We start from the raw sequence: 27,730 nt of genomic DNA, 5'->3' as shown, positions 1-27,730 counted from the left end.
CTCCTTGCTCCGGTCGAACTCTGGATCCTTGGAAATTCCTGAAAACAAAACCTGTATATTAATTTGAACTTCACATTTCAAACTCCGTTTACCCCTTATAATCCAATCTGTGTTATAAGAAAGAAACCCCAAAACAGCACAATTATCAAACAAATACATTATAAAATTAGCAGGAGAAATAGCAGCAAAATATGAAACATGTGTTACATCAGTTATATCAAAAAATGTTTCCCCTATAACATCAAACCTTCACCCAACAATATAATGTAATCCCATAATCTAACCCCCTTTAGAACAGAAATTCCCTCAAAGCAACTCAAAAATCAGCATCCCCAGAATTAAGTCTTCCACTCGTCCTGCTTATGACAAAAGCAAAACAAAGCATCCCATTTCTCTTCCTGGCATGATAAATTTGTCCACATTTATTCATTCCCACCTTAGTCCAGTCCCTCACATTCAGTCACACGCATCCACAACTGATATTTTTGCTGATACTGCAGCCTTCTGCGCAAATAATGAAATGCTCCACATCAGCAAAATGAGCTCAATCATTTGTTTTATTTGATAATAGAGTAAAACATACGTCAACTCAAAACCACAAACGTTCAGTTAACTTTTGACACAGTTTAAAAGGACATTGTCTTCGGCTTGAAGCCAGGTGTTCTCGCCACAAGCTCGTTCTTATCTTGATGACCTATCTAGCGTCTTCCTGTTTCAACCGACAGCCTAGGCACACTTTGCAATTACAGCAAAACACCTCTCACTTCCAACCTACTGCAAAAGTCATGACCTGTCTGCACCCAAGATGACTTCACACCTCTCTGGGGGCCTAAAGCCTGCCGTATACAGCCGAAACTGTCTGTGTGGTTTTCTAGGCTAAATGTCACCCTCCAAAAAGCTGCTGAAAGTATAAATGACACTCCTTACTTCTTGACACTTAAAACTTACCTCTAAGGAATATAAGTAATAAAAATGATAAAACTTAAAACTCAACACCTACGCCTTAGCTCTAAAGAATAAACGTAACACTGGATGATAACACTTCACACTTAAAACTTAAAACTCTAAAAGCATATAAGTAATAAAGGATGATAACTGAAAAATTTGACATGTAAGCAGGTGTGTTGCAATCCCTTTTCAAAGCTCCTGTCACTCTCCCCATGTATTGGCTTATCATTAACGTCCGCCAAGAGTTTCTGACCCTCACTTGACCAGGAGCCACCGCTCCTTTAATAAGCACAAATGCAATCATGTATAAAGATTAAAGTCCTTCTCATTATGAAGGGGTTTTCCCCCCTCTGCCAATATGTTTTGCTCCTGTCACTTACAGTCAAACTGTTAAAAATTACAATGGTCGGCATGCTCTGTTGGAAGTTGCAAATTATATCCTGACCAGGGCATCTTTCCAGACCTGACAGACCGTACCATTTATATTCAATTTGTGGATAGTATTGGCTTTGGATCTATGTTTTTCTAAGCGGAAAAAATAAGCAGAATTCTGCTCTCCCTCCTCTATCCATCTTTTTCTGGAACGAACAAAAGCACCTTCAGCTTTCTGGCGGTAAATCTCATCCAGTTTAGATTGAAAGGACCTAAGATCTATCCTCCTCTGAGACCTCGTCTGGTGGCAGTTGATATATTGCGGAAATGTGAACAATTAGATTTTCTTCTTCTGCTGCCCTTGACTTAGCTATTTTTGCCCCATATTGTCTCAACATTTTACTTGTCTCAAATTTAAAAATTTCCCAGTTTGTGCTATAGGAATTCTCAATATTAGCCTTGTGTATAAAGTGTTTCAACAGTCGTGTGATTTCAGATTTTACAAATGTATGGCTCAAAAGCGAGCTATTTAATTTCCAATATGAGGATCTATTAATTGCAATAGTAGGAAAGAGTTGCAGGTTAATATATATTGCTCTATGGTCCGTAAGTGGAGTTGTAAGGATATTGACCGTGACACTGTCCTTTGATAGACTACTTGATATCAACCAGAAATCAATACGCGATTTCCTTGAACCAGAACGGTTACTCCAGGTAAATGATATATCATCAGGAAATTTGTCTCTCCAAATATCAGTTACATTAAATTTATCCATAAATGTTTCCAATCGCAAATTTTTCCTAAAATGTTGTGCTGGGGGCCATCTGTCTATAGTGTCATTCAGTGAAACATTAAAATCTCCTCCAATTATTAAGTTTGAACTGGGATATTTAGAGAGCCAAAAACTAATCCTTGTATCTAAAGAGTCAATTAAATTATTATTTTTAGGTTTGGTATTATAGCCATATAAATTGACAATTATGAAAATGGAGTGATTGTATTCTACTACCAGACAAATATCATGACCCAAAGAGTCACAATCTGAATGTAGAACAATACCTTCAAAGCTACCTTTGAGAGTTGTGAGCCCAGCTGACCCCTCTGTGGCGTGCGAATACCAAACATCGTTACCCCACTGAGACTTCCAGAAGTTCACAGATACAGAATGGCTTTCTTGGAAAAAACAAAAATGACTTTTATATTTCTTAGCAAACAAAAATAAGGCTTTACGTTTACAGATCTGTCTCAACCCCCTGGCATTAAGGGAAACAATAGAAAATGACAATTAAGAAAACAAAAAATAAACAGCTAGAAATTTAAGGAACCAATATTGTGTGCTTAATAAAAAATAAACCTCACTAAGGGACCAAGCATTGCAAGGATAAAAATAACTCGGCAGAAATACACAAAATATTTTTTAGGATACAACTCAGGTGCTGAAACTTAAAGTGTCCTCACACTATAAATGAGGCATAGACTTAATGATCCAAAACACCAGAAGGATCAATGAAAAACAGTCAGCCAAGTCCAAGCAACTGTGCAACATCGTAGGGTCTTTTCTATTCCTTCGCTTCCCCCATATTCACCTCTCATTCTGAAGACGGGAAAACTTCTGTCCCATTAATAAAACCCCGGCATCCGACGTAATAGGCCTTTTTATTTTCTCTGCGAGCCTTCTCGATAATGGGCCACAACTTGCTGCGGCGCTCCCCCTCTTCTCTGGAAAGGTCCTCAGCAAACTTCAAGTCCCGGTTCTCCTTTAAAAATGGAGATGTCTTGGCTGCTTTCCACAGGCTATCTCTGGTTCTGCGGGAGATGAACTGGATGATAATAGGTCTGGGACTGGTGTTGTTTGGGCGTTTGGAGCCGACCCGATGTACGGTGTCAATGGCGTCATGAAGCTGGTTTTTACATTCAGGCAACACGGCCTGACAAATCTCAACAGCGACTTTCCATGTATCCTCCTGTTGCTCTTCTTTGACACCAAACAGCCTGAGGTTCCACCGTCTGGAGTATCGCTCGAGATCTGTGATTCTTTGCTGGTTTTTATCCATACGCTCTTCCTCTTTGGAGATTTTCTGCTCCAAAGTGCCCACTCTGCATTTGACATCTTTTATCTCTTCACATGCAAAGTCCACAGTTTTTCTGATCCCAGCAATCTGTAGTGCAAGGTCATCCATTCTTTCATTTATTAGCTTTGATAAAGTGTCAACAATATCCACGCTATCTACCTTTGAATGCATCGCTTTCTTTGGCACCGGAGACTGGCTGGGTGAGACGGGTAGAGGTGGAAACTCGTCCATCATGTCCTCAGTTATTGGGAGAGGTAGTGAAAGAGCCATATAGTCATGGCAGTTGTCACGCAGTGGGTTTACCGACCCAGTTGTTTGGCTAGCATTAGTCTTTAGCAGTAGCTTCGTTTTAGAGCTAGACGAGGCTCTTTTATTGTCACGCTGTGACATTATTTAACCAAAATCAGTTCTCTTCTTGCTTAAATACCGAAAAAGCTTTTAAGGTCTGAGTTGACACAGTCTTCCTACCGTATTATACGGTTACATTTGCTAAGCTCGGCAGTAAGCGTGTACTTACTCGGCCATCTTGGAACGCCCCCTGAACAGAAATTGGTTGGAAGATGTAAAATTCTCAATTCTGCCTGTCGCTACCCGATTCGTACCGGAAACTCGATCGGTACCCCGCATGCGCAAATCTTACGTCACTTCCTCTCTTTGCCAACATTGCGACAGTTAATGTTTTTGAATGACACGGTTAGCGCCCAGTTAGCTCCTAGCATTTCTCAACAGCTCTGCCTCATTTTCAACTACCGGGACATTTAAACAGTGGATAATCCATTTACAAACAATTTCATGCTTTTCTCCTCAACAGAGAGCGTTCCCCGATTGAACAACAGCGCCGTAAAATAAGAAGAATGGCGCCTAATTACAGAGTTAATAATACAGACTTTGTAATATGTCACGTGAAGATTCATCAGCCAGATGATGTGTTTACTGACAACTGACAGTGATAGTGGACATCATCAGCACTATTCCAACAACCCTCTCCGCACAGACGAGCATAAACACACTGACTATCACTAAATCAAATTTAACACACGTTTGTAATGACGCTAAGTCAGTTTACAATAGGGTTCGTTCGCTCGGTCAGCAGGGGGCGGCATCCTCGTACACTGGGGAGTAAACTGCTACTAAACGAACAGAAGAAGAACAAAAATATCTGTAACTATCGTAAAACGCTTCGACCGGAAGTAGACACCTTTCGCGCATGCGGGGTACCGATCGGGTTTCCGGTACGGATCGGGTAGTGACACTGCCAACTGAACACATACAAGATTTTAATGAGTGTGTCATGTCACCTCTGTCTCATGGTCCGAGTGTCATGGCGGAGGCCGGTTGTGGAAGTGACACTGGATTGAAATGCTAGCTTTCTACAGTCGCTGCTTATCAATGGGCACTGTATTTGTAACTTTTAAAAACGGCAAACAGGACTTTGGTTAAGAAGAGGACAACCAACATTCTGCCAGTTCTATCGACCGGAGTGTTTCGGGCTGCGCTTCCTAACCGGGAGATAGCAAGTTTACGGTAGCATTAGCTACCAGCAGCTGCTAGCTCGCCAGTTAAATAAAAAAAGAAAGGACCCCTGGACTGGAAAGGCTGGTTAAGACAAAACTAAAGACAGTATGCCACCTAAGAAAGGCCCAACACCAGAGGAGGTTGAGGACATAAAAACCTCCCTCGGAGCGCTGTGCGGAGACGTGGCCGCAGTCAGGGCACAGCAGGAGCTGCTTCTGGGACTTCTGGAGGAGGTAAAACAGCTACGCCTCCAAAATGCCGAGAAGGACAGACGAATCATGGATCTCGAGCGGCGGGTGGATGAGCTGGAGCAGTACACCCGTACGAACGACGTGGTCATCAGCGGTATTAAAATCAAGCCGCGCTCGTACGCGCGCGCGGTGGCCGGGAACGTCGGGGAGCCCAGCGACAAGGAGACCCGCTCGGTGGAGCAACAGGTGGCGTCCTTCCTTCAAAGCAAGGGGATAGAGATGGACCTGGAGCATGTAGAAGCATGTCACCCACTGCCCAGGAGGAACGACAGACCGCCGGCCGTCATTATGAGATTCGTTAATCGGAAGAACAAGGTCGCACTGCTGAAACAAGGACGCAAACTGAAAGGTACGGACGTTTTCATTAATGAGCATCTGACACGAAAAAACGCAGACATCGCGAGGAAGGCAAGGCAACTGAAGAAGAACGGTAAAATACAACATACATGGGTAACAAACTGCAAGATTTTCATTAAGCTAAACGGGACACCAGAAGAGGCAAAAGTACTGATAGTGAGGAACATGGAGGACCTGGACAAGTACAACTGACACTAATGTATCGAGGTAATATATAACTCTAATGACAATCAAAGATGATAAATACACCAACATCTCTAATTACACCAGGAAATGATATGGACACGTTGAAATCAATTCTCGAACAGAAAGTAATTGATTTAGACTGTGAATACAAGGAGCATAATATAATAGACCCAGAAATAGACTCTGAAAGTAATTTTCTCTCTTCTTTTGTTAAAAATTGTAATTATTTCACACAGGAACAATATGAAAAAAAAATCAACCTAGACGGGAAGCTCTCATTAATTCACTTTAACAGTAGAAGTATGTACTCTAATTTTGATTTCATTAAGGACTACTTACAACAATTTTCTCGACCCTTTAGTGTTATAGCCATCACTGAAACTTGGTTCAATGTTGATAAAGGAATAGATTTCTGTTTGAATGGATATGATTTAAAATACATGAATAGACTAAATAAGGTGGGCGGCGGGGTTGCTATATATGTTCATAACTCTATAAAATATAATGTTGTCACAACTATGTCTATGGCTATTGATGGAATTTTGGAATGTTTGACTATTGAGATCATGAATGAAAAAAAGAGAAATGTTATAATAAGTTGCATATATCGGACACCCAGTTCAAGTATTGACACTTTTAATGAATGGATAGAAAAAATGTTTGCTTCAGTGAACCAAAAATTACTATTCATCTGTGGTGATTTCAATATTGACTTGCTAAACCCAACAAGGTTAAAAGCCATTGATGACTTCACTGACACGATGTACAGCTTATCACTATATCCAACAATAACAAAGCCAAGCAGAATAACATCACATAGCGCCACTATTATTGACAACATTTTTACTAACGTCATGGATTTCCAAATTAATAGTGGCCTGCTTGTCTGTGACATAACTGACCACTTACCAGTTTTTACTTTGTGTGACTGTGATTTAAAAAAAATAGATACTAAGATTACGATAGCAAAGCATCCCAAGTTCCTTTAATATTGTTTTTATTTTCATATAATCTTCTTCTATAATAAAGTTGTTTACTCGTTCTTATAATATCAGTCAATTTATTTCTATATGCTTTATATCTTTGTTCCACTTCTTTTGTTTTTACTTTGATGAACTGTTTATACAGATTGTTTTTCTTTTTGCAAGCATTGATAATTCCTTTTGTGAGCCAAGGACTTTTTATCTTTTTTTTCTTTGTCCTGTGTTCGTTTACAGGACAATGTTTATTGTACAACATAGTGAAAATATCTAGGAAATTGTCATAAGCCTTGTCCACATCTGACTCTTCATACACCGAGCTCCAATCATGTTGTGCTAAATCGAAATTGAAGGCATGAATTGCTTCTTCATTTATTAATTTCTGTTAAATAACTTAATCAAACAAGGATCTTCTGGAAAGTCATATCCTGAATATTTCATTGATGCAAATGGTGAAAATCACAACATGAATAACATTGTTGATGGGTTCAACAAATTTTTTATAAATGTTGGCCCTGAACTAGCAGCGGACATCCCGTGTCAAAAAAATGAAAATATCAGTAATATAAAATCAAATCCCTTTTCACTGTTTCTCTCTGCTACAAATGAGCAAGAAGTAATAAATATCACATTAAAATGTAAAAGTAAGTCTTCAATGGATTATCATGACATAAATATGTCTGTAGTTAAACAGGTTATTCTGAATATTGCTAGTCCCTTAACATATGTCTGTAATTTATCATTTCAGTCCGGTTGTTTTCCCAAAAAAATGAAAATTGCGAAAGTAATACCACTATACAAAAGTAATGACAAACACAGTTTTACCAATTACAGGCCTATTTCACTACTGCCTCAATTCTCAAAAATTTTAGAAAAACTTTTCAATTCAAGATTAGAAAAATTCCTTGAAAAACATCAAATAATAAATGTTGGTCAGTATGGTTTCAGAACGCAAAGAACCACTTCAATGGCGATAATTGAGGCAGTAGAAGAAATTACTAATGCACTGGATAAAAACAAATATGCAGTTGGTATTTTTGTTGATCTCAAAAAGGCCTTTGACACAATCAATCACTCAATTTTATTGGATAAATTGGAAAGATATGGTATTCGAGGGAAAGCTGGTAACTGGTTAAAAAGTTACCTAACGGGGCGGGAACAATATGTTAGCATAGGGCATTACCATTCAGAGAAACTTGGTATTACATGTGGTGTTCCCCAAGGGTCAGTGTTGGGACCAAAACTTTTCAATGTGTACATAAATGATATTTTTGAGGTTTCTCAAGTACTTAAACTCATACTGTTCGCAGATGACACCAACATATTTTTCAGCAGCGATGATTACACTGATCTTGTAATGACCGTAAACAGGGAGCTAAAATTAATAAAAAAATGGATGGATATAAATAAATTATCATTAAATATAAGTAAAACTAAAGCAATGTTTTTTGGTAATTTAAAATATAATATAGAATTACCAATTATCATTGAAGGTGTACCAATTGATAATGTGAGTGAAAACAAATTTTTGGGAGTCGTAATTGATAACAAAATTTCATGGAAACCCCACGTCAGACACATAAAAACCAAAATTTCCAGAAGCCTCGCAGTTTTGAACAAAGTGAAACCATACCTTGATAAAGATGCACTTCGTACTCTGTACTGTACCCTGGTTCTTCCATATTTCACATATTGTGTGGAAGTGTGGGGAAACACATATAAAAATACAACTAATCCATTAGTCACAATCCATTAGTACAGAAACGAGCACTGCGTATTATTCACAAGGCTGGTTATCTAGATCATACTCACAAACTCTTTCTTCAGGCAAAGTTACTAAAATTCCAGGATCTGGTTAATTACAATACAACCATAATCTTATACAAAGCTTTTAATAAACTTCTACCTGCAAATTTACAAACTATATTTGAAATTCGAGAAAGAGGTTATAATGTGAGAGGCTTCGGAAAATTCAAATTACCTAGAATTCGAACAACCCGTAAAGGTTTTTGTGTGTCTGTATGTGGTGTGAAAATCTGGAACAGTCTGAGTTTACAACTGAAACAATGCAAAAATATTCACAGTTTTAAATTCCTCTACAAGCAGTTGGTCTGGTCACAGTATACTCAATAATGGTGTTAGTGTGCTCTGTAATGTCTTTCTCTTACCATTGCTGGTATATATTCAAAAAAAAAAAAAAAAAGTGTGCGTGTACGTATGTACATATATGTCCATGTGTGTGTAGATATATATGTATGTATGTATATGTATGATGCTTTGCAACGATGGGCGTAGCTGTGGGAAGCTTATTGTTTTTGTTGATGAGTGAGTATAGGGGTGGGATTTAATAAGTTTTCTTCGTCCCACTCCTTTTCAGGTAATTTTTGTTTGTTTTTTTTTGTTTTGTGCACTTTATGTTTAACATATGTATTTTGTTGTGCCTGAAATGAACAAATAAATGAATGAATGAATGAAATGAATGAATGAGGATGAATAAAAAAAATAAATAAAAAAATGAGGATGAATAACTAGCCGGCATGGAGGAAAAGGACATTTATTTGGTGGAGTGGCGACAAGAAGCCAAAAGGTGGGTGGCCGGTCTATGAAGCCTCCATCATCAAGCTAGCAGGTGCCTTTTCTCATATAATATTACTTTATTCTCGCTTATTTGGCACGGAAGCGTAGAGCTGCCACCCAGGCAAAAGAGAAATATAAGTATATCACATTATAACGTGAAAAGTTTATCGTTCTAACAATATACTATCATGTTAGTACAATATACTTTTCATGTTTGAACAACATGTTTGAACAACATTGTACGAACAATGTACATAATTATCACGCCCGTACAATATTGTGCGAACGTGATAATTATGTATATTGTAATAACGTGATATTATATTATACAAACATGAAAAGCATAATGTAAAACAAAGCACAGTTATGCTTTATTAATGTTCGCTAATTACAATGTTCCACATTTCCTTGCTTTTTAAGTCATTTTTAGGCTTTTTAGAGTTTTTGGGTTTTTTAGCAGTAATGTTTCTGCCTATTTATTTCAGCCCATGAACTCGAATGCAGATCTTCCTGATGTCGGATTTACATAAATGTAGGTAATTTTGTTTGTCATTGTCATTAATGTTGTTGCTGTTGTTGTTTTTGTGCAGTTTGCAATCATATAAACCTAGCAAGCATCAGTCAGCACAGTGACTAACCTAAACTGATTCTTGCTTTATTCACATATATTATATGTAATTATATATACCTGCACATTGTACCTAGGGTTGCAGCCACTTGGCCCCACCCCATTGTTGTGACAGTGTTTGTAATACATGAATTTGTTTCTTACAGATGTCAAAGTCTCAACCTCATGCTGCCCTCCCCATCCTCCTAAAGTAAGTATTTGTTGTTGTAGTTTTTATGCAGTGTCTGTGTCACATGCTAATCATAATTATTGAAATAACTGTTTTCTAAGAGATTTTCCAAAACACTAGTTATGTTTGTTGTCATTCAGACTAATACTACTGCTTAGACATTGCTTAGTGGTCATGCATGTTTGACAAGCTTGTTATGATACCAAAACAGTAGGCCTGTCACAATAATCGATATATCGACTTAACACACAATACATGTACATGACCTCAATAATTGTTAATGATGCAATTTATCTGCCATTATATTTACAAAAATAAAATATAATAATAACAACACAATAACATTAAATAACATTGTTTTCTATTTGCTAGACAATTTACTATTTATTCAGGTTTTTAGGGTATCTAATATTTTGATACCTAATTTCCATGATCTAAATATTTTTAGAATTAGATGTTGGTTTGTCAATTGAAAGTGTGTAGATCTTGCATTATTATGGTGTTATATTATGATTATACATTCAAAGACATAAAATGGTCTTAAAATGACAATGACATAACTTGTCGCAATTGTTTATGGGGCAATATACCGACCAACAAAAAGTTGTTATCGTAACAGGCCTTCAAAACAGACGGTTTTATGATTGATAAATTCAAAAAATGAATACATTTAATTTCTCTGAGATTCTCTAATATTCAGTTACAGTTCACAACACAGCTACCTGTACATGCAGTATTATACTGTAAATATAAATCTCTACATTTAGCATCCCACTAGAAGAGTCACAGTTACTGCCTCTTTTTTTTTTTTTTTTTTTTTACAAATACCTGTACTATTACTAACACATTTACTGTTTTACTTTTAGCCTGTGGATACAAATGCAGATTTCCTTAATGTAAGTTGTGCATTTTAATTACATCATGTTATTTTTATTATTATTTATTTATTTATTTATTTTATTTTATTTTATTTTACATTCAAATATGATTGCTAGTAGGTTAAGAATAGTTCACCTATAATTGATATTCCCAATTAATTTCTCACCTCTGATTGAATGCCTTTGTTTGTTTGCCTTTTTTGACTATAACAAAACATTTTTGCAGGATATTTATGGTGAATTTATATGCATAGATACAGTCGTAGTGCTTGACACATGCACACAGCAGTAGATGTACTAAAAAGGAAATAATTACAATCATGATGTTGATTGCTGATGTCAGTATATATATTTTAGAGGAATGTTTTGTTTTTCACCCAAAATGAACTATATTGCTTCAGAAGACATTGATTACTCTGCCTGACTCTTATATTTTGTTCTGTTTTTTGTTTGTTTTTGTTTTTTTCAGGTTCAATGGTGCGTGTTCTTCTAATGGCCGCCTTCCCACTGGAGGTTTTGATCCACAGCAATTTAAAAGGTAAACAGCGTTGAAAGTCAGTTCAAATGGTTAGCTAATAGTATTCTAAAAAGCCTACAACTCTGTCACCAGTTTCTTTACCAAAAAGTACCCATAAAAGTATCTCTCAATAGCATATCATTGTAGCTCAAATGTTTAGTTGTACAAATGTCAGATTTTTGGAAATCTAAAACTAGTCAAACACTCAAATGTTCATGCTTTTTATAGGAGGACAAAGCAAAACGGACATCGGCGCAGAGTGAAGAACTGCCCTTCATAAGGACACTATGACAGCCATATATAGTAAGTGAAGACTTTCTGTGTATCTAAAATTGCATACAGCACAAGTAACTTACTTTGCAACCATTAAAATAGGTTGTAAAGTAAGTTACCAATACAAATAGGTGATGATGCATTGTAGTGGTTGGTCTCAGACAAAGAAGGTCAACAGATTTATGAATGCTGGAGGGTAAGGAGAGACATCCAAAAGGGGTGTTAGCATTACTGTAATGTGAACTGGATAGACTTTCCATCTAGGAAAAAAAGGGGTAAAATTATGCGTAAAATATATCTGTATTAATATCTGTATCTCTATAAACAGAAATATCTGTTTGCTAAATAAAGCCAACTAACATAAATTATATTTTTATTTTAACTCTGATAAAAGTAATAGAACTGTGACTTTTGTTTGTTACAGTGGCAGTAAGGAAGAGGTTTCCCAATGTGTCCAGAAGGGCTTTGAGGATTGCAGTAAAAGCTGGGGGAACTGAGACTGCTGGAAAAAGAAAAGAAATTACATTTAAAGTATGTTGACTTATGTTCATACAATCACACACACATATACACATACACACACATATGTGTACACATATCTATCTATCTATCTATCTATATATATATATAGATATAGATATATATAGATATAGATATATATATATATACACACACATAGGCCTGTTACGATAACAACTTAATATATAAATATATTTTAAAATGTATTTTTGCACATATATTTTTGGCCATTTTTTGTATATTTTGAAATATATTTCAAAATGTATTTTAAAATATATTTTTTTACCGTATGGGTCTTCTCTATGTTACTCAAAGGGGCACACCACCATTTTGAGATCTGCGGCACCGTGTCATGCAGGACATATCTCCCTCCTAGAAGTAACTTTGTGAGAGAATAAAGTGTGAAATGGTCTACTGAGCAGTGTGTTGTCTTCCATCGGATGCCTATGAGGAATCAAAAGAACTCGGTGAAGTGTTGACATACAACACTCCCAACACTGCTTCATGTCTGTGTCTGTGGCTCCTCTGAATGCTAGGGTGTGAAGTTAAATCTAAAAAAGGCTCAGTGAGAACTTCCTGTAGCTCAGAGTCCACACTGCAGTCTGAGGTTAGACACTTCAGATCATCACACAGACACATGAATGCTGCTCAGTGTACAGCACACATGACGTTTTCAGCAGGTGGAGCAGCTCTGTCCTGCATGGAGGCCACATGAACAAGATTCACCAGTGGTTAAAAAACAGAGGATGTAATAAATAAAGCCAATGTGGAGGTTTTACTGAACTGATACACACTCAATGTGAACACCCAGATGCACACAGTACTGACGTATTTATTACATTTATATTTCCCATGCTATTTGGTTGCACACAAGACCACAGTGTAAAACAGGGGTGTTGAACTCCAGGACTCGAGGGCCGGTGTCCTGAAGGTTTTAGATATCACCCTGTTTCAACACACCTGAATCAAATGATTAGTTCATTCCCAGGCCTCTGGAGAACTTTAAGACATGTTGAAGAGGTAATTTAGCCATTTGAATCAGCTGCATTGGATCAAGGACACATCTAAAACCTGCAGGACACCTGCCCTCGAGGTCTGCAGTTTGACACCTGTGGTGTAGAACGTTACATTTAGTTAAGTGTGGTTGAATAAAAACATTTGATTATAGACATTCAGTTCATACCAAGCATATTTACCTTATGTTCACTGAGGGGGGCAAATCATATTTAATGTGTGTGTATGTGCTCATAGGATGAGAGCAGCTTTCTTACCGAGTAAGAGGAGTAGGATCTTCATCCTCAGTAAAAATCCTGTTACAGCTGATCCTCTCAGAATCACCGATAGCTGTCAGAGCAGAGCTGTTACTCTGCAGCTGATGGAACAGAAAGTTCTTTTTCACAGGAAGTCTCCTCCTCTGAGAACCTTCACAATAAAAGCTGGTTACAGTGTTGAACACAGAGTCAACGGATCAGCGGTTAGAGGAAAAGACAGAAAGAATAATGTGCAGTTTGGAAGCTGTAACACTAGAGTTGGATGTCTCGAGACCAGTCTTACGTGGTCTTGGTCTTGTCTTGGTCTCGCTGTCTGTATGTTCTCAAATTGTGGTCATAAATATTTTTTAAATCAGTTTTGTATGTGTAAAAAGAATTTGTGTGTGTGTAAAAAAGATTTGTATGTATAAAAAGAATTTGTGTGTGTGTAAAAAAGATTTGTATGTGTATAAAGATTTGTGTGTGGACTTAGCCAAAAAATACGTGTTAAACTCTGCACTCAAGTTTCAAGTTACAAGTATGAATTTTGACCCTATTTTTCTTCCTTTCAGCTGATTGGTCAATGTCCTGTCAATCACAAATTTAACAATCCAATCAGAGGACAGATGGGTTTGGCTGTCGGAGGGGTGCTTTTTTGAACTGCAGGTCCTCCAGCCTCAAAGTGTAATACAATTTGAGGCTAGAGGATCTCTTTATAAATATCCGATAGAAGCTGGTTCCCTAACTTTCAGCAGCTGTTGAAAGGGTAAAGTTGTGGTATATCAGTGGTTAGAAATACCATTATTACTTTAGGATTTGTTTAACACAAAGTCAGGGCTGACACGAGAGCATTGCTGTGAGTCACGGTGCGCAGCATAAAGGTCCTTTCACATCGGACGCAGCATGTGCTGCTAATGCTAACTGCTAACTAAAAGCCAAGGATCCAGAATTTGCTGAGCTCTGTGGGTTTTTGCAGCAGTTCTACCTGTACTAGGTGCACCTGCTCCTTGTTGTCTCTATCTCTGACTTTATGTCCTCTACAAGAGTTTCTGTTTTTTTATCTTCATGTGTGCTAATTCATAACGAAGAAATAAAGAGACAAAGAAAGCTTTGTAAGTATCCCCGCTAAATGATGTCATCGCCTAATTTGCATAATTGGTCATGCTAATGTAATTGTAATCTACGTTGTTGGAGACATAAAGTCAGTAAAAAACGTCCTAAATGCATTAAGAATTTCTTAAGAATTACAAGTTGAATTTCTTTTAGCAATTATTGGTTTTTTGAATGTCACAATTCCAACCCTGCAGCTTTATCCGGATTTGGACCGGCAAAAGTAGCTGTGTAAACTTCAAATATCCGCTCGGTTTATCAAGCATATTTTCAAAAGTGCGCCGAAGTTTTCGGAGACGTCTGTTACCCACCTGCTCGATAGCTAGCTGGGGATTTTAATGGTCACTCAACCCAGCGAGAGCAGTGGACTCTCAGCTTCTAGTGATGTGTCGGTCGCGAACGAAAAGGCTCTAGAGCCGGATATTTGAAGTGAACTACGCGAACCGGCTCCTTATTGGAAGCTGTGGGTTGTTTTTTTTCTTTCTCTCACCCTCTCTCTCTCTCTCACTTTTTTTCGGCTTCACTCCGCACGCGAGCCTTGTACATTTTCACTTGGAGATGGCAGCCTCAATGGACGCAGATTCCTTCATCCACGGTCTTCGTCGCTTCATATCCAGACGAGGCCAGATAAAGATCCTTCGTTCTGACAATGTTACTAACTTCATTGGTGCAGAGCGTGAACTTAAAAGAGCCATTGCTGAATGGAAATTGTCCTAAATTGAAGACCACCTAAAACAACAAGGCATTAAGTGGACATTCAACCCTCCCTCAGGACCCCATCATGGAGGGGTCTGGGAGAGATTAATCAAGTCAGTGAAGAAAATCCTAACTGTTACTGAACTGTTGCACCCAATGTGACCCAGTGTCCTATATTGAGATTCACAGCCAGCTAAACTCTCTCTTGCATCACTTCCTCCAAGGAACAGGCACGTGTTGTATTTGGACAGGATTTAATGCAAAAAAGTGTGAAACTGAAATGATACAGAATACAGAAATGTCACATAAACATTAGCTTGGGTTGGACTTATGTGGACATATAAAACACATCAAACGTTTCCAAATCACTTCAATAATTTCATATGCCCTGTCTTAAAGGTAAACACAATTAAGAAACTTACTCATATTGCCACTCAAAGGGATTTAACGGAGTGGATGGCTTTGGATCGGAAGAAACCATTGACTGTATAAAAGATGGACGACGCGACAACGCCTCCTACCATTGTGCGAAAAATGAAGCCAAAATAACTCGCTTGTGGAGACTGCCATCTTGCAAATTTGGAGCCAGAGTCTGCGCAGTAGTGACTTGAGGTGGAGCGACTGTGTACCGCTCCCGCCCACACACCCGCAGGATGCCACCGCAAACATGCCCCCTTACACTTTTTACGTAGCCCGGCTGCTCGAGTTTTTTTTGCTTGTTTACCGTGACTGATGACTCTTTTAATTAAGGTAAATACAACCACGTCACTGTTATAAAAAAGACACAGTTTATCATCTTATAGTTCTAAAATCACTCTGTTGTTAATTCGTTAGCTAGATTAGCCGCTAGCATACACACTGTGTTGGAGGCTTGTTGCTAGCTAGTTAGCGATGCTACACACCTAATACTCTAATGGTCTGTGTTATTGAAGGATTCAGCACTTCTTATGGTTTTTTTTATCCATTTTTAGACAGCGATGAGATCATCTGCACACTCTACAGAGGCCCAGAGTTACTGTTAATATCAAAAATGTGAGCGTAATGGATCTAAAACTGTTTAAATCTTCAGAGCCCTCTACAGCCTGGTAACATGGAAACTTTAAAAACAGCAGCAGAACGTTTCAGTAGTGTAGTCTAATTTGTTCTTTTCATTTAATAATAGAGTCCATATTATTATCAACAGCTACATTCACCCTGGAGAGAAACTAGTGAGGGAGACTATCAGGACCAAGCTGGGTTTCCTGGGTCCAGAGGTTTGGAGAAACTTCTTGCCTTTCTTTCATCACAGCTGTTCTGTGCCAGATGTTCTGTTGACCCACTGAGAGAGGCATCATTTAAGAAACACCAGGAAGACTGAAGCTCATTGCATTGATCAAGCAGGACTCATCATCTTCACCAGCAGCTTTTACATAAAGATATTATATTCAGTCCTGTAAGTTATATATTTAAAAATATATGATCCTCTCTGGTTACTCTGGTATAACTTTATGGTAAATAACACACCATCTGCAAAAAACCGAAAACTGAAAGAATTCCAGATGACAAGTTTGTAGTTCAACATACAAGTGACGACCTTTGACCTTCATCAGGTTTTATTTAATTGTGTCAGAGAAAATCTCATGTGCTCTTCATGCAGCTGAGTACATCAAGTGTTTAAAACGGAAGCTGTGCAGGTCTGAGATCAGCAGCTTTGTGAAAAACCAAACTGAGGTCCTGTTAATGCTGATATATAGTGACACAGTTACATGAGTGATTAATCCTTTTGTTTTTTTGTCTTTAACTTTATCAGTAAAGCTGCAGCTTTCACTACAGCACATGTGGTACTTTAACCTTTGTACTGTTTTCATCAGTTCATTTTGCAGTTAACATGTTGGATGATCTGTCTGCTGTCACTGGGTGGTGCTGAGGTCTGAATCTGAGGGCAGCTCCTGTAATCACAAAGAGAACAGAACCATCAAACTCAAATATAAATTTTATCCCTCAAAATTGAAATAAAGCTGATTCTTCTGTCCTCACACAATCAGGATCTGAAGTTCTTCTCTTACATTTTTTTTAGTATTACACTACAGTACTTTAATCCATAGTTCCTGATTAATGAGGAGTTACTGAAGTACAAGCTTTTAAAAAAGATGTTACTGTCTTTACAGATGTGGCAAGAGACTGAAAACATGCTGTTCTTTGCACATATTTAATAATCAGCTCTGCACAGGAGCTGCAGCAGCGTGCAGCCTGTTGCTTTTACAGTATAATACTTGTAATAAAAGTGCAGTAACAGTAATTAGTGACTGAGTAGCCCGGGGCGTTTCTCTTGATTTCTTTAGTAAATTCATTCACCTGCACAGATTAGCTAAACGAACCCTGACAGCCGAGTGCTCATTTTAGCTAGCTAGGTCTCAGGACCGAGCTAAGGACAGTAGTTACGGATTAGCTTAGAAACACGTTTAACTTACCGAAAAGTGCAGCGGGGGCCTCGGGTCCTTCTGTCGGGTAGTCCAGTTTACTGAAGAACACCTCAGGCTGTCAGGTTAAAACTGTCGGTCGTGTTTTCGTAGCGTAAACGGTGGCCCTCCTCTCAGAGCCTACGCTCTATCTCCTATTCCCGAACGTAGATACGCAAGTTTCTCCATGACTGCAGCTGCCAGTCAAAGCTGCTATAATGACGTTTCACCCCAATTTAACATCACCGCGGTAGGAATTAGAATCAAACTTATGGGAAAGGAGACCCCTTGGACATCAATCAGTGTGATGAGAACCAAAGAACAAAACAAATAAAAGAAAGAATCTTTGGAAAAAAATATCTAAGGAGAATAAATTTATTTTAGTCTGTCCATCCGCTAACATGGAGGAGACGGGGTTTATGACCTATACTGCAGCCATTTTTGGGGTGCTGTCGCGTCGTCAATGTTTTCTACAGTCATTGGAAGAAACACACCATGGCTGTGTCCCAATTCAGGGTCTGCACGCTTGAAGTACACACACTACGCGTACGAGAAGTGCGGAAGTGAGAGGGTTGTGAAATGGGACGGTCTAGCCCTCATCGCGCTGTTCAGGTTGCCTAGCAACCATGATACTAACCACGAGAAACGTTTCATACAGCATTGTTTGACAGAAATGAAGGAGAAAAATTTTTTTCACAGAGTTTTCTCCAACCTCAACACCTCTGCTGTGAAACAAAGAACTGAGTGAAAGATGAAACACAGAAGACCACAAAGCTGCCGCCTTTTTTCATTGCACATTCACACATTTCACCACAAAGCACAAAGTGAACACCTCACAACATGAAGACTATTGCTGGCCAATACACTCTGTTTAGTGTGAGACTACATGTCAAATGGAATCAACAGCAGTTACTTCCTAACTGCTGTGGTTTTAAATGCATAACTCTAACAAAATGAGACTGACTTACTGCATTAAAGGACTGTTGTTTCAGTCACTGGTGTCCTCACTCCAGTCCATGTCAGCTGGAACTAATGATTTGGATCTTAATTGTGTGAATGTTGTTGGATCTGTTTACATATTTGATTAAAAACAGTTTTATCTAACGTGATCCTTTCATATTTTAATAAGTGTTCACTGTTATTATGGGCTGTAACAGGCTGACTGTGTTACAGAGGATTTCATCCTTTGTCCATCAGGACAGTCAGACAGAAATCTGCTTCCTGTTCCCAGTGTGAGCGTTTGTCAGCCTCACTGATAGAGGACGGCTCTCTCACAGTGTGCAGACATATTTAATGAGTTACTGCTAACAGTCACAGTTCATCGCAGCAGCTGTTTAATATGGACGTGAAAGAAGAAGAGATCCAACATGTCCTCTGATCTGGACCCACAGCACTGATCACTGATCACAGAGTCTGTTACACAGACTGACCGTTCTGTGGTCAGACATGAAGGCATCAACGTGACCTCTGACCTTTATCTACAGTGTTTCAGTCTATTTGAACTTTTACATTGAGCCTCATGATCACTGTGATAACATGTGATCATTCAGCCCCACGAGTTCATGGATATACTGGAGGAAATGCATCTTTATTACAAGGACCCGACCTCAGACCTCACACTTCCCTTCTTCTATTTGTCTCCAAACACCTTCTCACATTCACATCTCTGTTCTAGTGTCCATGTCCCGCCCTCTCTCCCCTTGCTCGTTTGTCACTTCCTGTCATTGTAACCAGGGAGATCTGCCTGACCCAGGATCAGACACTGAACCTCAGCCTGAGGTGTAGATAGTTGATTATCATTCATTCAGTTTAATTTGATTTATACATCGCAGCTGTGGACTCTCATCTTCTATCAATAAAGTTATGTTGTATATTCACTCTCATGTCATTGACCTTTTACATTAGAGCAACTCATCTATTTAAAAACACTGAAAACTTACTGCAGCTGGAACAGCTGGAAGCATAACCATGTGCTTCTGTGCTTATGCACCATGGTAGGTCTCTCTCTCTCTCTCACACACACACACACACACACACAGCCTTTATCTTAAACGATGCAACATAATTGGTCTAATCATCACATGTTTAGTCATTAACACAAACCTTCATTATGTTTTCCTTTGAGGATCAATCAGCGAAGGAGACGCGCTACCGTAAACCTCAGTGTAGAAGCGCAAGGAAAATCCACCCGCGACTGCCGTCACCTGACCACGTGTCCCGGTAAGTCACGTGTGTGGAGGCTCAACCGCAGCACTGTGTAGCTGTAGTGTCTGTAGTGTGGATTTATTTACATGTTTATTGAAACCACAGCGACACGTTTTTGATCTCAGCATCGCTCATCTGTGAACAAAAACACGACTGAATCACACAAAGTAACATGTAGCCGTTGCCGTTTCCATGGCAACAGCTGAGAGGCATCACCACCACCCAGTGGAGCACCAGTCTGATCACAGGCTGGAGGAAACATGGTGGATGGTCACGTGAGCTGTAGTCGACTCCTGATAAACAATCAAATCAAAGACAGAAAACAGGATGAAGCTTCATGAATGACAGCAAGGGAAATGATGACATCATTACAGAAACACAAACATGGATATAAAACATGCCGGACTGAAAATGAGACATCAACAGCATCACAAACATTAATGTTTAAAGCTTCCACGTGGTTTACATTTCCTCCATGGAAACAGGAAGTGCTGCTTTTAATTTGAAAACACATTTAAGGATGTGGAAAAGTACAAATCTGGCAGCTTTTGTTGGACATAAAGTCGGTAATGTGTCTGTGTGACAGCTGTGGAAGCACAGGAGCAACGTCTGTGGGAAAATCCACAGACTCTGTACCACTCAGACATGTTTGAAGGAGGTTTTTCACAATAAAAGATTCCGTTTAAATGAAACTTCCTTCACCTTGTAAGGAAACATTTTGTGGACACGATCGTTGTCCAGCTAACAAAGTTAGTCCAGTGAGAGACGGCAGGAGGAGCAGAGGTCAGCTCATTGTGACAGAGGTCAAACAGATGTGAACAGGACACACTGGTGTGTTTCATCTCCACACACAGACAAACCACGGCAACGCTGACTCCACACTCAGCCTCCCAGTGACCATGAGCTTACCCATGCCACCCTCTGTGGACTCCCCTGTGTCATGTGATGGTGATACAGGACGTTTTCCACACCCAGGTCCACACTGAGTCATGGCTTCAGTGGGTGAGTCCATCCAGCAGAGACGTGGAGACACAAAGAGCTGCAGGACAATTTCAGGTGTTAGTTCAGGTTCATGGTTGTCCACTAGAACCTGATGTAGAAGCTGCAGCATGGAAGCACACGATGATGGGGCCGAGAAGCAGCTCTTTACTGACATCTAGTTCTTTTATGTCCTTTTGCTGCTTAATAAAGTTCAGCTTTCTTCTCCTGCAGATGCTTTGACAAGTCGTTTGCTGTCCCCATGACTCAGGACCAACAACGTCGGTGCAGCACTGACCTGCAGCCGTCTGTCTGAAGGCCTGAAACTCCTCCCACGCTGATCACAGGTGAGCATGGTGACCTTCAGTCAGGGAAACCTGTGATTGGTTCTGTCCAGCTCAGCTGTTGGACAGTAAAGAACTCCAGCCAACCTCCAGCAGGGAGAAAGAAAAGTGTCTGTATTATGATCGGTTTTCTCTGAGAGTAATCACAGATCGCTGCAGGGTGACTGAACACTCGCACACACTTCCAGCTGTGGAGGCGCAGTGATGGCGCCCTGCAAACATGAATGAACCCTGTGCACTTTGTTTACATGCTGCTTTATGGTCTTTGCTGTAACTGAACTTCATGTCTCCTGAGCACGACCCCGGCGCTCTCCTCCTGTTACAGGATGTGATGTGTCAGATGTTTCAGCCTCTGCTGGCGTTGATGTCACAGAAGAGTTCAAATCTTCCTGTTTCATCGTCCTCGTCTTCTGACAGCCAGCAGAGACGTGTCTGTGACAGCGTTTGGTCGTGTCGACGTCTCGTTACGACGCGAGCGTTTCATTTGATGAACAGTCCTGATGGATTGTGATTGGTGAAACTGGAGACTTGCTCCGCCTCCCACCTCGTCCATCATCTTCCTGTGTGTTGTCCCAGTGTGTGTTTGCTTTGATGTGGATGTCACAGAGTCCTTCACTGATGCAGACGCCTCCTGTCTGTGTGGCTGCTGCTGCTCTGTCTCTAGTTTCTCTGCTTCAGCTTTGTTTTCTCAGCCTGGAGGAAATGGCTGTAATGCCCCCCTCATGCCTACTTTAGGCCCCTCCCACAGGGTAGACAGCGAGACTGTGACATCATCATGTGACACACAGTTAAATCTTTCTGTACTTCCTGTTTAGTGACCTCATCATTTAACACAGCCTCATTAAATCTGCAGTATTTAGATAGTTTACTGGGTCCTGTCCTCACCATCAAACATACTGGTTTGTGCCCTCACACAGTGATGGTTCTGTACTACAGTCACTGGTCCCATAGAGTTCTTTACCAGGTGGTGTTGAAGAGCTCTCATGGACCCGGGACATGAAGGTGATGTAAGTGGCCCCAGAGATCTGATCCCAGTTCTGCTGGGTCCACGGTCGGTCTGAGAGCACAGCTGAAGTTAAATATACAGGATATAAAGTTTAAGACGTGTTTGTTTCCTGTGGGAACATCTTGTTCCCTCGTCGGCCTCTGGGACGCTCTTCTCACATGTTCTTCACATCCAGCTGTTGGCTCGGTGCAGCAGATATCTGATCGTGCTCTCGTCTTTGTCGCTGACGCCTTGGTTCTGCTCGCGCCCCTCTCGGGTTTCTGTCCTCAGCTTTTCTAGTTTCTGGATTCTGTGTGTGGAGTGTCGTCCTCTGATTCTGGTCCCCGGGCCTTATGTTTGACAGCTCTGCTCTAGAGGAGTCTGACACTTTAAAAACATTTAGTGTTGCAGAGTTTTCATTAGATCTACAGGATCGTGGCGACGTCCTGTAATGTAGCCGAGTTAAGGCAGCAGCACAGTAACACTAACAACAGTGTGAAACTACAGGCTCAACAAACACAGTCACACAGCAGCTTCACACACACTCAGTATCTGCAGGCAGCGTATCAGGGCTGCAGCTGGACTGTGGTTGGCTCCAGAGAAGAAGAGACAAACACATCTTCTCTTCTGAATAAATCATCTCAAACGTGGCCTCCTGGTGAGTCGTGTTGAACCAAAGGAAGATCCTGTTCTGGTGTCCTTAGAGGAGGTCAGAGAAGTCCACAGTGGGGACACCAGATGATGATCTTTGGTACAAACTGTGTCTGCGATTGTTTCTGTCTCGTCCAGTTATCAAAGGACACACCATCAACCACAGAGATCATCCAGGAGCTCCCAGTGGACGACCTGAAGCCAGCTGTGGTCCAGATCTATGACGACTACCAACCAGGTCCAAGTCTAACTAAGCTTTACTCCAACAGCTCACTGACACACTTCAGAGGATCCATCAGACTGAACAGTTCATACAAGCTGATGTTTCCATCAGTGGGACTCAGAGAAATGACACTTTCATAAATCTGGTTTTACTCACTTTGAGTGTAAACAGGAAACAAACTGCATCATTGGTGCTTCTTGCACCAGGATCCTCCTCGTCTCTCCCACAGCAGGAAGTTCAGCTCTGCTCTCATGTAGCAGCAGGAAGATGTGAGGCTCAGAGTGAGGACTGAGTACAGACTGATGGCACACACTCAGCCTTTTGCCACTGCATGCACAGCTGTGAGTCATGTGACACTCGTGCACTCGTGTTGATCACACCTCTCATTGCAGATAAGTGAACTCTCCCAACGATCACACACAGTGGTGTGAAAAAGTCTTTTCACTCAGTCATTTCTGACTGTTGTTATCACACAAATGTTCCTGTTAGACAAAGATAACACCAGTAAATAAATGATGATGTCATTGATTAAGGCACAAAGGTGATCCCAACCTACCTGAGCTGTGTGCAAAAGTAACTGCCCCTCTGCTTCAATCATGAATGAACTGTGATGAAGCACATTTGTTTCTAAAGCTGAGTTTGACAAACACACTCAGCCTGATTACTAGAAGACCTGTTGGATCAACAGACTCATCAACTTCTACAGAACCCGTGTGAGAAAGAGGCTGAAAGATGTCAAACAGCAACACATAATGCCACCATCTACACAACCAGCTGACAGAGTCACAGCTGTCAGTCTGCACAGGGTTCAAAGCCATTTCTAAGGCTTTGGGACTCTGTTGAACCACGGTGAGAGCCATTAGACACAAATGCTGAAAGTGGGGAACAGTGGGAACCTTCCCAGGAGCCAGTGGCACCAACATGACTCCAAGAGCACATCGACATCCAGGAGCTCACAAAGAGCCCAGAACAACATGAAAGACCTGCAGGCCTCAGTTAAGCTCATCATTGAACAATAAGAAAGAGAATCCATGGAGGAGTCCAAGGAGAAAACCACTGCAGACCAAGAAGAACACAAAGGATGGTCTCACATTGTCCAACAACATGTTGATGATCCCGTTTGGGAAAGACTCTGTGGACTGATGAGACAAAAGCTTTCTGACGAGTCCTGTTACATCTGAAACTAACACAGCATCAATGAAAAGGAGCCTCATAGCAACAGTCACATATGGTGGTGGTAGTGTGATGGTCCCATGTGATGCATCATGGCAGCAACAACAACAAATACACACATGTGACAAATGTACAATAACAGATCATTAAGTGTCACGGCGCCGTGCGCATTAGTATATTTGACTGAAGCTTAATAATCAGAATAATGCTCTGATCTCTTCAAATAAATGAAATCATACCTTTCTACTAAAACTGTTTCTGTTGGTCTCCACCTTTTCCTGAACCCTGCAGGATCCACCTGAGTGTCCCAGTCCTGGACCCTGTTTGTAACCAGGAGGATCCCAGGCCTGATTATTGCTGATGGATTATAAATGTTCTTGTTTTTTTCTCATTAAATAAATATGTGTATAAATATGTGGATTCATGTTTCTGGACGTTGATGCTTGTTTGTTTGAAAGGACACAGATGGACCTTGTTTCCTTCTTTCCTTCCTTTTTGTGTCCTCTGTGCTTCATCTGCTGCTCTTCACTCTGTTACTTTGGACTGATTTCACACTTTGTTTCCATGGTTTCTTTGCGTCACGCTGACAGCACGTGAACAACACGACATGTTTGATCTCAAAGAAGGAGCAGCATCCTCTCTCCACCCTGTTTCTCCATCTTCTACAACACCTGATTCATTCCAGTTTCTCTGCTTTGATTCATGTCAACATGAAGCCTGAGCGTCTGTGATGAACACACTATCAGCATCACTGACATGTTTCATCATTTAAAAACACTTCCTGTCTCTGTGGTGGTTACAGTGACATCATGCAGTTTGTGTTTTGACCTCCAGAGGGCGACAAATCAGCACAGACAGAGAGCTCCATTCAAACTTTGCTGCCATCAGGAATAATTCTTCAAATATAATCAGTGTTTGAGCAGTTATGATATCAGGGACAATCTAGACATGCATGACAATACTGAACATGTCACATGACACACCTTAAACATCATGTGATCCACTCTCAGTCTGCACTTTCATTCATGACTTCAACAGGTTGAAATGAGCTTTGAAGAAACATTCAGTGAAATAAATCTTTCATGGATTCATGTGAGCAGCAGATGAACTTTGTAACAGAGTCTGAATGAAGCTCAGGTGTTGATGCTGCTCCCTGATTGGACGGTTGGTTTCAGCTCTGCTCTCAGTCTTTACTGCACAGGTGAAGGTAGAAAGTGTGTCTGGATCTATAGACTGGAAACAGAGAAACATGCTGAACATTTGAAGCTTTGCAGCAGAAATGTTCATGTTACAAATACAGCTGATCTGGGATCAGTCACACCTGCAGCTACAACAAGGTTTCATGTCTCCACACGTCAGCATGTGAACTCTGACTCAGTCTGAGCAGGCAGACGGCAGATTTTAAAGTTAACACATCAACACACACAGATCTCTTATCTTTAATCTGTCACCAGTTAAGCACACAGACGGTAATGTGTTGGTTCATCCTCAGCGCTCAATGAAACTGGGACAGTTTTATAGCTAATAAAATCATACTAAACTTAAAACTATGAGCAGAAAGTGATCAGTCATCAGTGATGGGACTCTGTTCTCCCCTTTAACTGCAAACAGCCAGCATGAGCAGATAAAACCTGTTTGTTCCAGTGAAGTCAACATTCAGATTTTACTGAAGTGGAAAAAACAATAATGTTTATGTTTAAATAATGTTTAAATGTTTGATTTTTAAATGACATTACAGTGTTTAACTTAAAATTAATTTAAAATACTTCATTACAGAACATAACACTTTAGCTATTTAATTAATTTTGGTATAAATTCATCTATATGTGCAATCAAAAACATGAAGAGATTATCTAAATGCATTTTAAGATTAATTTGTATTAGTCAGCAGATTCAAATTCAGAACAACAGCTTCAAATAACAAGAAGCAAACCTTCATTCAGGCTAAAAACAGTCTTTTTTTTTTTGCCATCAGAATTATTGTCTAAAGAAAGAAGCACTCAGAGCAACTCTCTGCCGAGGCAGCTAATTCTCTGATGATGGTTTACTTTCACCAGAATACTCTTATATTTCTGATGTATTCTTTGGCTTTACAATACTTTCTTTGAAGAAATAACACATTTTGTGGCCAATGTCATATTTAGAATCTGTATTATTATTTCCTAATGAAAATGCAAACAAAGGCAGTAGAATTTTAAGCATAGTTTTAAATATGAAAAAGCATTTTATGAAAGTTTGACCTTATTTGACCTTAAGGAAGAGGTCAAAGGTCCACAGTAATGTGACTGTCTTAATAACCTGTGTGTGGCAGTCAGAGTGAAGACCAAAAGTGCAGGACTCGGACACAAAGCTGGAATTACTAACACAATGGTTTAAACAAGGCAGGAACTACAGACTTACTAACGAGTAAGTTAGAAAAGCTACTGTGAAAGCTCGTGTCACAGTAGCTTTCACAGTAGTTTGCTGCTACCTTTCAGGCTGCATTCACACTGCAGGCGAAAGTGCATCAAATCCGATTTTTTTGACCCTATGTGACCCATATCTGATCATGGTGTGACAGTGTGAACGGCACAAATCCAATATTTTCAAATCTGATCTGGGACACTTTCTCCTTTGAAGCACCGCTCCTCTAAAACAGCAATAAGGATGATTATTAGGTTATTTACATTATTATGTAAATAACAAATTAACTTAAAGCAAAAATTGGGAAACGTAAAGTCCGAAGTCTTTATATTAAATGGTAAATGGTCTGTATTTATATAGCGCTTTACTAGTCCCAAAGGACCCCAAAGTGCTTTACACGTCCAGTCATCCACACATTCACACACTGGTGATGCTACATACATAAGGCCATCAGTCAAACAATACTGTTGCTCTGGGTCTAAACAGAGCGCGTTGTGTGTGATGTCTTCTTTTGTGCATGCGGGCCGCTTTGAGCATTCACACTAGAGCGCGTTTGCTGTTGCATTTTATTTGTAGTGTGAACGAGCAGACAAAAAAATCGGATTTGATCAAAAAATCGGAATTGGGATTAAGACCTGCAGTGTGAACGTAGCCTAAGTTCAGCTAAAGCCTTCAGTCAAAGCTGACACTATCAATAACAGTGTAAAAAACTAGCAGACCTTCCACTCCACAATTAAAAACAGTAAGACTCCATAGTGTCAGGATAAAGCAACATTAAATATTGGATCAGCTGTTTGAAATAATTTCATTTTGTATAAATACACACCTGATATAACAGATAAAACATTAAAACCTGCTTAAAACGCACACATAGAGGAGACGTGCAAAACCACCATATATAATTTTCTCTTGACTCATTTTAAAGATTAAAGAGTGCACAGGGCGAACTACTATGTACAGCTTCTTATTAATGGCAATGATCTGAAAATTATCCTTTCAAGTGAATCTATTCATTTGCTCATTATTCCATT

Source organism: Pelmatolapia mariae, linkage group LG3_W (assembly GCF_036321145.2).
Source record: "Pelmatolapia mariae isolate MD_Pm_ZW linkage group LG3_W, Pm_UMD_F_2, whole genome shotgun sequence".
Lineage (NCBI taxonomy): Eukaryota > Metazoa > Chordata > Actinopteri > Cichliformes > Cichlidae > Pelmatolapia > Pelmatolapia mariae.
The sequence above is the reverse complement of the archived record's forward strand: the minus strand, read 5'-3'. Positions refer to the sequence as shown.